The sequence below is a fragment of the Pongo abelii genome, chromosome 17 (assembly GCF_028885655.2).
Source record: "Pongo abelii isolate AG06213 chromosome 17, NHGRI_mPonAbe1-v2.0_pri, whole genome shotgun sequence".
Taxonomy (NCBI): Eukaryota; Metazoa; Chordata; class Mammalia; order Primates; family Hominidae; genus Pongo; species Pongo abelii.
In genome coordinates, this window is record NC_072002.2 from 48,097,414 (window position 1) to 48,110,864 (window position 13,451).

Consider the following 13,451-nt stretch of genomic DNA (forward strand, 5'->3'; position numbering starts at 1 on the left):
CACTTGCCAGCTTCTGGTGAAGGCTCAGGGAGCTTTCAATCATGGTGGAAGGTGAAGTGGGAGCAAGCACCATCACATAGCGAAAGCAGGAGCAAGCAAGAGTGGGGGGTAGGGAAAGTGCCACACACTTTTAAATGACCAGCTCTCATGAGAACTCACTATTGGCAAGACAGCACCAGGCCATGAGGGACCGCCCCCATGATCCAAACACCGCCCATCAGGCCCCAGCTCTAGCGTTGGCAATTACAATTCAACAGGAGATTTGAGTGCGGCCAAATATCTAAACTATTTAAACTATACATATGTCTGTCTCTTTTTCTGTGTAATTTTTTTCATTATGAATTTTCCTCCCTAGCCTACAAGATGATGCACAGTTCTCTGCTTTGTTTTAAAAGTTTCTCAAACCACTGTAAGTTAGGGCTTCCAAAATAAGCTGATTAAAATCTAGCTGTGTTAAAAGCTCCTGTTCCTGGATTATCAGAAAACAGAAAGGGTAGGAGGCCTTTCACATACAGAGGGATCCCTTTTCATAGCAATATAAAGCACCAACCCTTGCAGAGATCAAACAGATTTTAAGTATTGGCTTCTTTTTCCACCATCACAGCTGATTTATTTATCCTTTATGCACAGAGAAATTTGGTAGCTGTATGGTCAGCTTCTGAATGGTCGTTAACTGTTTTCCATGCACAGAATGAGGATTAATGGGAGAGACTATGGTGTTAACTTGTAATGATCATGTCTGGATCTGCTTCCCAATGTTTGGACACACAAGAGAAACTTGATAAAAACTGAAGCTTGGGTTCTGATCCCCTTTTTCTGCTCCCACTAAAGGAAGCTGGGTGGATTTGGCACCTACATCTAATTTTCCATAGCCTCTGCTCAGTCTGTAGCCTCAGTTTGTAGTTAATTAACCTGTTCATGAAATGTAAATGATAACGGACGTTCTGTGTGCAACATAGCTGCTGGTGGAAGGGAGCTGTCAGTCTGTGACACTTGCTCAGGAAGCTTCTCTCCTTTCAGTCTTGGCAGGAACATTTGAGCAACATGAGCTTCAGTGGGAAGGAGTGGCCAGCTGAAAACGTAAGGTGTTTTTCCCACCTAATAGGGGATTACTAGCAGGTTATTTAGGATTCCTCCAACCACTCTATCTTGTATGGTATCCAAGGGAGCATTACCACATGGCCTTATTTTAGGAAATTTTCTTTCATTAGTCATTGTGACTCTGTTCTGTACAGGGAGAAAGTTGCTGCATCACTGTTCAAAGAGTTAGGATTTTTTAAGAAAATTTCTTTGAATCTTTTTAAAGATAATACTGTGTTAGAAAAAGAGAACAAACTGTAATTGGTTTGTTTGGTTTTATTTTCTGTAGCTTAATTGACCAGTATGGTATGAAACAGATATGCTGTTTTTTGGTATTTGGAGAACAAAATGACCTCTGTACATAAGAACATCATTTATTTTAAGATATCTCACTGTTTTGCCAGTCATCCCCCTTTTCTGCCTATGAGACAAAAGGCTTAATGATCCTCTTTGGAGTGCCCTTATCCACAAAACTCCTTTTATTTTCATAAAAATTGTATTTATTTTAAATGTTCCTCTCCATCAACAAAAATTGATTATGTAATATTTCAATTTAATTTCTTTGGTATTGATGTTGACCACTTCAGAAATGTAAAACTGGCATTTCATTCTCCTAGAGTTTTTTTCTTTTTATGTATGATTGCTCTGATTTTTATCTGTAGATGTTATTTTAGTTGTTAATGACTAATTTTTGTTAATTTGATTTTTTTCTAGTCCCTATTTTCCTTTCATTGTGGTCAATATTTCCAGAACGACAATGATAGTAGCTAGCAACTGCTATGTATATACCTACTGTCTAAATGCCTAAATTCTCATTTAATCCTCACAACAACTATAAAGCACAGAATTGCTACTGTGCTCACTTCACACCCTGAAAGATGTTACACATGGCCACTACATGGCAGAGCTGGGCTTCACGGCTGCACATGGCTAACAAAACACCTGTCGTTCCCTCTGTATTTTACTAAAGCATTTCGAGTGTTTATGATTCTGCATTAAATATTTTAAAAACCAAACACTTTGGCCAAAAATAAAGATTAATTGCAGGCATATCTACAAGGACAAGTGCATTTATATAAATAGCTACTAGGTAGAAAACACAAAAGCTAAACCATGAAATCAAATATAATAGCTTTACTTTTTTTCTTGAATGTTAAAAGCTGTCTTTTGTCTACTAAAATCTGTATTTTATTTCCTAGGAAACATTATTTTAGGAATGTATAAAGATATAACTTTAAGAATGTTGTCTGTACAAAATATTGAAGAAACCTAAATGGCTATCAGTAGAGGACTGTTGCTCTTAATACTGGCTTAGCAGTGCAAGAGTATTCTCTGTAGCAATTAAAAAGAACAAGAACTTATGTATTTTGATTTGGAAAGATGACTGTGAGCCAAACGTATTACAGGGCGATATGTGTATTAACCAATTTTTTGAATAAAAATATATATGTAATTATATGTATATAGGGCTATGCCTCTATAAGTATAGCAAAATATCCAGTGGGGAATTGTATTAAATTGTATTCAACATAATGTTAATAAGTAACTCTGAAGTCAAATCAGAGAGGCATAGTGGTAATTTTGCTTTTTAATATAAATAATTAAAAAGGTACAATGAGATTAATGGATATTTTTATATTTTTGTTTTAAAAATTAATTTTTATCAATTTTATTATCTGACTCTTTTCTTAAGGTATTTCTCTGTGCTTAGACATGGATATTCTCTGTCTGTGGGCCATATATATGCTTCACATCTACACCTTATTTCCATTGAAACAACAAATCACCAGGTTAAAAAAATTATATTTTTCTACAAAGCAAATGAAGGGCTGTGGATATTCAAAAATCTAAAAGAACTAAACTTCAGAGGGATGAGTCTTTCTGAGAAACAGGTCAGGGACAGCTGATGTTTTCATACTTGGAAACAATTTTTGTGGGTGGCAGAAGGGCTGGTAGAGAATAGAATCCAAACAGTATTGGCTTGGACAGAGGCAAACCTGGCACCTTTTAACAAGCCCATGGATCAGAATGCTGCAGGACCCTCAAAAACAAAGACAATTCTTTCTGTGAAGTAATTCCCTTACATAGGAATTTTGGTGAGTAACAGAACCTGGGTGTAGGGTGGGAAGGCAGAAAGAAAACTCAGATTCTCCAAGTCAATGTCTGCAGCCTTGTTACCTGCATTCCTACAGTCTTGAAGTCTCATAGTCCCACAGTCTCAGGCTTTCACAGATGGGCAGTTCTGAGGTCCAGCAGTCTTGTGATTTGATCCCAGGGTACCAGTATAGGGAGAAGGTAACTTCAAACCATTCAAAGCCAGACATGAGTTGAGTCTTACCAAAGTCGTAACTGAACTCCCACCCAATTCAACTTCTGATGAGATCAAATATATCAATACTGAGGTGGTATACAAAGGTGGGGCTAAAGAGCAAGGACAGATTTATGAAACTCCCTGTATTCTAATTCCAAAGCCTTCCTAGAGGAATCGAAACCACAGTGTCTCTCCAAAATCAGCTCAATCATTGATTGAATCAAACTGAACAGCCTCTCACCCTAATTCAGCCTAGTGACCTAACACTGACAGAGGAAAGTAGTATTCTTTATTTTTAGAAAGAAACAAATAATACACACATATTTTAGACATGGTATCCAGTATACAATAGAAAATAATAAAAAGGGCAAAAAAGCAGGATGACTCATGGTTAAAAAGAAAATCATGCATTAGATACAAATGCACAGATGATGAAGATATAGGAATTATTAAACAAGATCTTTAAAATACCTATAATAACACAAATAATAATAAATATGTAAAAGAATCTACAGAAAAGCATGATATAATGAGTGAAAAGATGGAGAGTTTCAGGAAATAATTTGAAGCCCTGGAAAGGACCAAATGGAAGCCAAGAACTGAAACTGATTAATATGGTTTTTGCAATAACAACATTGAATTGGGGTGGGGGGTAACATCAGGCTGGACAGAGGAAGGATCATTAAAATTGAAAACAGAAATTATGCAAATGGAAGCAAAGAGAGACAAAGATTGAAAACATGAGAACATAGCCACGGTAGGATAACAGCAAACAGTTTAATATTCATATAATTGGAATACCAGGCAAAAGGAAGAGAAAGAATGAAAAATAAAGTAATATTTGAAAAAAATGGATAAAATTTAAATTGATTTAAAAAGAAAGCAGCAAATCATATATTCAGAATAAATACAAAAAAAAAAAAATCCAGGCACATCCTAATGATACTGCTGAAAAACCAACAATATAGAGACAAATCTTAAAAGGGGCCAGAGGAAAATTACCACAATACACACAGGAGAAAAACAAGAAGGAGACATAATTTCTTACTAGAAACAATGAATGATAGAAGAGGATATAATGGCATTTTTAAGTGCCCAAATTAAAACAGGGAAAAAAAAGCAAAACAAAACAACAAACAAATCTTGCCAATCTAAAAGTTATGTACATCAGAAAACCTATTTCTGCTTGGGACATAGAAAGCCAGAAAGGAGAATTTGAACACGCTTGTGAACTCTTCATGGGCTTCACTGAGTCCTCACAAGAACAATTGGCAAGAGTCTTGAGAACGTGTCCCTCCTGGTACAGACAAGGATGAGGGGAAGACGTGCTGCTACAAGAAACTCATGACATCCAGTTCAGACCCTTCTCTCCATTCTCCCCTTTTAAACCAAGGCTTTAAAATAGGCCAGGGCAAACTGAATCCAGCAGCACATCAAAAAGCTTATCCACCATGATCAAGTGGGCTTCATCCCTGGGATGCAAGGCTGGTTCAACGTATGCAAATCAATAAACATAATCCAGCATATAAACAGAACCAACAACAAAAACCATATGATTATCACAATAGATGCAGAAAAGGCCTTTGACAAAATTCAACAACCCTTCATGCTAAAAACTCTCAATAAATTAGGTATTGATGGGACGTATCTCAAAATAATAAGCTATCTATGACAAACACACAACCAATATCATACTGAATGGACAAAAACTAGAAGCATTCCCTTTGAAAACTGGCACAAGACAGGAATGCCCTCTCTCACCACTTCCTATTCAACATAGTGTTGGAAGTTCTGACCAGGGCAATCAGGCAGGAGAAGGAAATAAATGGTATTCAATTAGGAAAAGAGGAAGTCAAATTGTCCCTGTTTGCAGATGACATGATTGTATATCTAGAAAACCCCATCGTCTCAGCCCAAAATCTCCTTAAGCTGATAGGCAACTTCAGCAAAGTCTCAGGATACAAAATCAATGTGCAAAAATCATAAGCATTCTTATACACCAATAACAGACAAACAGAGAGCCAAATCACTGGTGAACTCCCATTCACAATTGCTTCAAAGAGAATAAAATACCTAGGAATCCAACTTACAAGGGATGTGAAGGACCTCTTCAAGGAGAACTACAAACCACTGCTCAAGGAAATAAAAGAGGATACAAACAAATGGAAGAACATTCCATGCTCATGGATAGGAAGAATCAATATCATGAAAATGGCCATACTGCCCAAGGTAATTTATAGATTCAATGCCATCCCCATCAAGCTACCAATGACTTTCTTCACAGAATTGGAAAAAACTACTTTAAAGTTCATATGGAACCAAAAAAGATCCCGCATTGCCAAGTCAATCCTAAGCCAAAAGAACAAAGTTGGAGGCATCATGCTACCTGACTTTGAACTACACTACAAGGCTACAGTAACCAAAACAGTATGGTCTGGTACCAAAACAGAGATATAGACCAATGGAACAGAGCAAAGCCCTCAGAAATAATGCCACACATCTACAACCATCTGTTCTTTGACAAACCTGACAAAAACAAGAAATGGGGAAATGATTCCCTATTTAATAAATGGTGCTGGGAAAACTGGCTAGCCATATGTAGAAAGCTGAAACTGGATCCCTTCCTTACACCTTATACAAAAATTAATTCAAGATGGATTAAAGACTTAAATGTTAGACCTAAAACCATAAAAACCCTAGAAGAAAACATAGACAATACCATTCAGGACATAGGCATGGGCAAGGACTTCGTCTAAAACACCAAAAGCAATGGCAACAAAAGCCAAAATTGACAAATGGGATCTCATTAAACTAAAGAGCTTCTGCACAGCAAAAGAAACTACCATCAGAGTGAACAGGCAACCTACAGAATGGGAGAAAATTTTTGCAATCTACTCATCTGACAAAGGGCTAATATTCAGAATCTACAATGAACTCAAACAAATTTATAAGAAAAAAACAACCCCATCAACAAGTGGGCACAAGATATGAACAGACACTTCTCAAAAGAAGACATTTATGCAGCCAACAGACACATGAAAAAACGCTCATCATCACTGGCCATCAGAGAAATGCAAATCAAAACCACAGTGAGATACCATGTCACACCAGTTAGAATGGTGATCATTAAAAAGTCAGGAAACAACAGATGCTAGAGAGGATGTGGAGAAATAGGAACACTTTTACACCGTTGGTGGGACTGTAAACTAGTTCAACCATTGTGGAAGTCAGTGTGGCAATTCCTCAGGGATCTAGAACTAGAAATACCATTTGACCCAGCAATCCCATTACTGGGTATATACCCAAAGGATTATAAATCATTCTGCTATAAAGACAAATGCACACGTATGTTTATTGTGGAACTGTTCACAATAGCAAAGACTTGGAACCAAACCAAATGTCCAACAATGATAGACTGGATTAAGAAAATGTGGCACACATACACCATGGAATACTATGCAGCCATAAAAAATGATGAGTTCATGTCCTTTATAGGGACATGGATGGAGCTGGAAACCATCATTCTCAGCAAACTATTGCAAGGACAAAAAACCAAACACTGCATGTTCTCACTCATAGATGGGAATTGAACAATGAGAACACATGGACACAGGAAGGGAAACATCACACACCAGGGCCTGTTGTAGGGTTGGGGGAGGCGGGAGGGATAGCATTAGGAGATACACCTAATGTTAAATGATGAGTTAATGGATGCAGCACACCAACATGGCACATGTATGCATATGTAACTAACCTGCACGTTGTGCACATGTACCCTAAAACTCAAAGTATAAAAAAAAAATAATACTCAAGTATTTTTTATAATTGTCAACTTGATTGCAAGCTATAAAAAGAGATTAAAATTTAAAAAAATAAAATAAAATAGGCCAGGGGTGGGTGGGGGTGGCAGCTACTGCTGGTAGTGTTGAAAACCTTTTTTAGTTGAGGGAAGGAAAAAAAAAATTACCTCTACCCTTAGCAGATGGACAGTACTGGGCCCAGAATTCAGCTGAAGGAGAGACAGCAGCCCTGAGAGGCACCCAGACCTGCATGACACCTGGGGACACAGTGCCTGCCTGATATAGTTTTGATATTTGTCCCTTCCAAACCTCATGTTGAAATTTGATCCCCACTGTTGGGGTGGGGGCCTAGTGGGAGGTTTTTGGGTCACGGGGGCCAATCCCTCATGAAAAACTTGGTCTTGGTGCTGTCCTGGCAGTAATGAATGAGTTCTTCCTCTATTAATTCCTGCAGCCATAACTGATTTTTGAAAAGAGTGTGGCACCTCCTCTCCTCTTTCTCTTTCTTTTTTTTTTTTTTTTTTTTTTTTTTTGAGACAGTTTCACTCTTGTTGCCCAGGCTGGAGTGCAATGGCGCAATCTCAGCTCACCGCAACCTCCACTTCCTGGGTTCAAGCGATACTCCTGCCTCAGCCTCCCAAGTAGATTACAGGCATGTGCTACCACACCTGGCTAATGTATTGTATTTTTAGTAGAAACAGGGTTTCTCCATGTTGGTCAGGCTGGTCTCAAACTCCTGACCTCAGGTGATCCACCTGCCTCGGCCTCCCAAAGTGCTGGGATTATAGGTGTGAGCTACCGCGCCTGGCCTCCTCCCCTCTTTATCTTTTGCTTCTCTCCTTTTGCCATGTGATTCCTGCTCCTCTTCACCTTCTTCCATGAGTAGAAGCAGCCTGAAGCCCTCACCAGGAGCAGATGCTGGTGCCATGCTTCTTGTACAACCTGCAGAACTGTGAGTGAAATAAACCTCTTTTTCTTTATAAATTACCCAGCCTCGAGTATTCTTTTATAGAAACACAAACAGACTAAGACACTGCCTAAGACCCAGGCATAATGAAAACAAACAAAAAAAAGCCCCGAACCCCTGGTCCAACCATCAGACATCTTGTTTTGGTTACTCTAGTTCCTTTGGTTTTCTATGTCAATTTTAGAATCAGTTTATTACTATCTATAAAAGAGCCATCTGGGATTTTTGAATGGGCTTGTATTGACTCTATAGATCAATTACGTGAGAATTGACATAGGAACAAAATAATCATGGTATATCTCTCCACTTGTCTTCCTTCATTTGTATTATCAGTGTTTTGTAGTTCACTACATACAGATTCTGTACATGTATTATTAGATGTGTAACTATTTCACTTTTTGGAGCCATTGTAATCACTATTTTTTAAAATTCAGAATTCCAATTATTTATTGCCAGAATATAGAAATAAAATTGATTTTTAATATTGATCTTGTATCCTACAACCTTGCTGAACTCATTAGTTATAAAAATGTTCTACAGATTCCACTGGGAAGCTAGTCATGTGGAAGTATGTGACTGGTGGCACTCTGCTATGCAACCCTCTTGGGGGAGTCAGGAGATGCGAAAGTATGTTCTGCAATTATGTAAAACAGAATTCCATTGTCTCCCAACTTGTACCATGACTGAGTTTTCAATAAGCTATTTCACCTTTCATTTAGCCTAACCCCTTTTGAGTGATCAGGTATGTGGAAAGATCAGTTAATTTTACAGGTCTGAGCCTGTTTCTGTACTTTCTTTGTTGTAAAAATAGTTCCTCAATCAGAAGCAAAGCTATGGGCAGTGTCACACAGATAACGTATTCTATGAGTCCACAGATGGTGGAACTAAAAGCATTACAGAGAGAGAAAAAAATGCATATCTAGAATATGTGTCTATTCCAGTGAGGAAGACTCTCTGCCCCATCCATGGTGCAAGAGGTCCAATGTAAACAACCTGCCATAATGTGGCTAAGCAGGTTCCCTAGGGAATGGGGCTTAGTGTTGGTCTCTTTTGCTGATGGAGTAGGCTCTTAGCTGTAATGTTGATTATGTCAGCCTTGGAAGAAAAAGTCATGTCGTTAAGCCCTTGTGTAGCCCCCATCCCTGCACCCATGTTATTTTTGTTTATGTACCCATTGAGCTGATAAAGGGAACTGACATCCAAACACGTGTAATTTGAACCTTCTCTAAGGATGCACTTTGGTGGGCATTTACATGGGTAACAAATATCTTCAGTCTTTGCTCATTTTGTAAAGCCCATTCAAATACATCTTCCCCGGATTTTCTTGTCACAAATTTTCTAATACTATTATTTCTATGTCCCTGACAATTCAACCGCGTTATTAGCAACTTCCCAAGAATCCTGTAAAGCTATACTTTTGGCCCAAACTCTGGACTGAATAGACAACTAGATATACTGCTCAAGGCTCTGCCCACTGAGAAGACTTTCTTTCACTGTCATCATTCAGGTTACCCAGTGGGAGTGTAGTGGTACATTCATTTGCTTTCTATTAGTGCTATCATATTGTGAAGACCCATTTGGAATCCAGGCTTGAGTGTTTTTCTTCTTCAGATAACTGGTCATAATAAGTATCCCAGGAGGCCCTGCTTATGGCTTGAAAGAAGAGACAATGCAACATTAGTTGATATTAAAAGAGTTGGTGCTACCTGCTCATGCAGCTTCCTCATACCTTCCAGACCTGACCAAGCTTGGTCTTTTATATGTTGTTTTCATCTCATGATAGGTTGCTGTGGCTATGTGGGTCAGACAACCCAATTTATGACAGAATGCTTGGATCATGTGGCCACTTGATGTCCTATTGTTAGGTGTTCAGTTCCTACCAAGGCTCAGTAGAAAACAAGAAGCCATTTCTCAAAAGGAGAAGAGTTATCTGCAGATTTTATGTGTGTGAATGCATGTGCGTGCATGCACACACACACCCCTACATATCTGTGGATGATATATATATATTCTAGTATCTTAGAGATCACACTGTAATTTTCCAATCAGTGCTTGTCAGGGTCTGCATGCAGTATCTTTGTTTTCTGCAGCCACTGAATATCATAAAATCTACTGAATCCTAAGGCCTAAGTGACAGATCAGCTTGTACTACAGAATGAACTTGCTTCACAGCTTCTTTTTACTCTAGTCTCTACTAAGAACTGCCCACCTTGTGGATGATTCTGAAAATGGCCTGAAATAATACTCTCAAATGGGGTATAGGTTGTTTACAAAATTTAAAACATTATACCAGGCACTGGGCATCTTTCTATATGATGGTTGATGTGAGGTGAAGCAATTTGTTTTTCACTTTGGATGGAATATCTCCACATTAATTCTCCAGAAATTTCACTGAAGCGAATCCCTAAATTTTGGTTTACTTGGAACCTCTTGTTCATATATGTCTTACTAAGGCACCTCAAATGTTTGTAACATTCAGCTGACTGTATCTAATAAGCACAGCTTCATCAATACGGTAGACCAGTGCATGCTTTTCTAAGTGTCATAAAGACAAAGACCTCTGCAGACTCTACTTGGCAGGGAGCAGGTAGGTATCTGCAGGTATACTGCTGCCTTAGCCATGTCAAGAGTGGCATTCCAAATGAAAGGGCCTGTGTTGTTCCAGTGTACATATTACATGTGGGACAACAGCTACAGTTGAAGTCACCAACTTATTAAGCTTACAGTAGTCCATGGTCATTCTCTAATATCTACCTGATTTCTCCACAGGTTAAACTGTTGGGTTATATAAGGATAGCTAGATTTCACTGCTGTTGCTGCTTTCAAATTTTTGATTATGGCGTTTACATAAAAAATTCCCCCAGTGATATAGCATTGCTTCTGGTATGTTATCTTAGGATTGAGGAGGAAGTTCCAGGGGCTTTCACTTAGCCCTTTCTATAATAATGGTCCACATCTATGAATCAGTCAATACGGGGATTCTGACTGTTGCTGAGTGTCTGTGTTGCAATCATACATTTGGGAACCAGGGACCTAAACACAAGATGGGGCTGTGGACTAACTTGTCACACTTTAAGTTGAACTTGAGCTAATATTCCGTCCATCACCTGACTGCATTGGCATTTTGGGTCACCAGGAATTAGCTTCCATTCAGAGCCAAATGTCCAGTAATCATCTAAAGGTTTGGGTTTTTGTCTTTTTGCTAATGCACAGTCTGTTTAGTAAATGGCCACACATTTCTTTTTGGGTGCCTTCAGTGAAGATTTTCGGTATGTAGCTATGGCTGTAGTGGAGGATCCTTTTTGGTGTCCAGAATTTCTCTTCAATCAAGAGGCGGTGGGCCAGTGAATTAACTCAGCTCTAGAAACTGGATAAAAAGCCATGACTTTCCACTGCAGTAAACAATGTCATATTTTTGGCTGCTACACCTGGAATTTTTTTCTGATGCTAATTCTATCTCAGTAAGAGTTAAAGCAGAATAGAGAAATCATGCAGTAATTTTAATAGGGAAAGTTTCATATTCATAATTATTATATTTAACAGAGGACCAGAGAAATGAAGGTTGGACTAGGGAAATACAAAAAGAATTATTTTTACTTATCTCACTACACCTAGGGCAGAGAGAATGGTCAAAAGAGAGACACCCACTCCCAAGGCCTGGCCCCAAACCTTTGTGGATGTGGCCAACTGTGGCCCATTGAATGGTAGAGAGGTGACTGAGGTGCTGAACCAGTGGGACTTGATGGAAATACATCCTCTGTGGTTTTGGGGTATGCTGTCCACAGACAAGTACTTACTATTGAATGTACTGCAAAGCCACCTATTATGTGCCAGGGAAAACTGCTGACTGCTGGACACTGGAAAAGCCACATCATGCAGGCATGTAGAGAGAGGAGCACTGTCTTTTCAGTACTTTCTACTGCCTAAACTTAACGTTGTGTGTGTCAGGTGTAATAAGAAAAATATTAACAGATCCAGCTGTGCTATCACAGAGCAGTCAAAGAAGGGTGAGTTTGGAACCAAGAGAGTAGATAAATTGATCAGTGGCACAGGAGAAAATTGAAGTAAATTCTCATTTTGTATACAAAGTAGGGTATTCCATGACAGTGGACTGTGACAGTTTCCTCCTCTGGTGCCTTCCTCTGCTTGAAAACCCTTTGGTAACTTTAACTGGAGCAAATGGTTTGGAAATGTAAATGCCGGCTCATGCACAAAACCAAACAAGTAAATAAACCAACTAGAGAAGAGATAAAATGGAATCATAATAGTGCTGAATTAACTCAAAAATAAGCAGGAAAACAAGAAATAGGTGATATTATGAATATTATATATAACATCATGCCAAAAAACTTAACATCTTAAATGTAAATGTAGTTCACAGATATTTGCATTGAAATGTTTCTAGCATCTTATTCACAGTAGCCAAACAATTGGTTACAACCTAAATGTCTTTCAACAGATGAGTAAATGAACAACTTATGGTACATAATGCAGTGAAATACTAGTCAGCAATAACAATGAATGAAGTACTGATACACAAAATCACATGGATGACTCTCACAAACATTCTTGGACAAAACAGCCTGAAAAAAGTGTATATGCTGTATGCTTCCATTTCTATGAATTTCTATAACAGATGAAATTAAATATAGTTTCCGAATTTAGATTAGTGGTTGCCTGCTGGAAAAGAAAGGGGAAGTGAGGATTATTGGCATGAGAGAACTTTCTTTGGGAATGGAAATATTCCATATCTTAAGATGGCAGTTATATAAGTATATACATTGGTTGAAATGCATTCAACTGTATGTTTAAAACCCATGTGTTTTATCATAGGTAAATTATACCTGATTGAACCTGACTAAATTTTTAATACAATAATTATGTAGGCTCTGTTATGTATAAGGCAAAAAGCCTTAACATGACATCATTTCATGGAACTTACAAAAGTTCTTTCTTTTCCACGTAGATGTTGGCCTGCCCTATCAGTTATCTTTAAAAAAATTTTGAAACTGGTTTTGATTTAAGGAAGAGTAATATTTTCACAGAGTTTTTTTCTTTTGTTGGTTTTGAAAATATGTAGCCACAACTATGTTTAAGAGAATTGGCACGTGCAGAGGTGGACAATAAGCCTCGAGCATTCACTCTCATCCTTCTCAGATATTTGACATGGTAGTCTCTTGAATGTCAATTTGTTATTTTCTTTGTACAGATAAAAACTTTGAAGCTCAGAAGGCCATATGTTCTCAGACTCACATACAAAGACACAAAAACTCTGGGATTCAGGTGTAGTAAT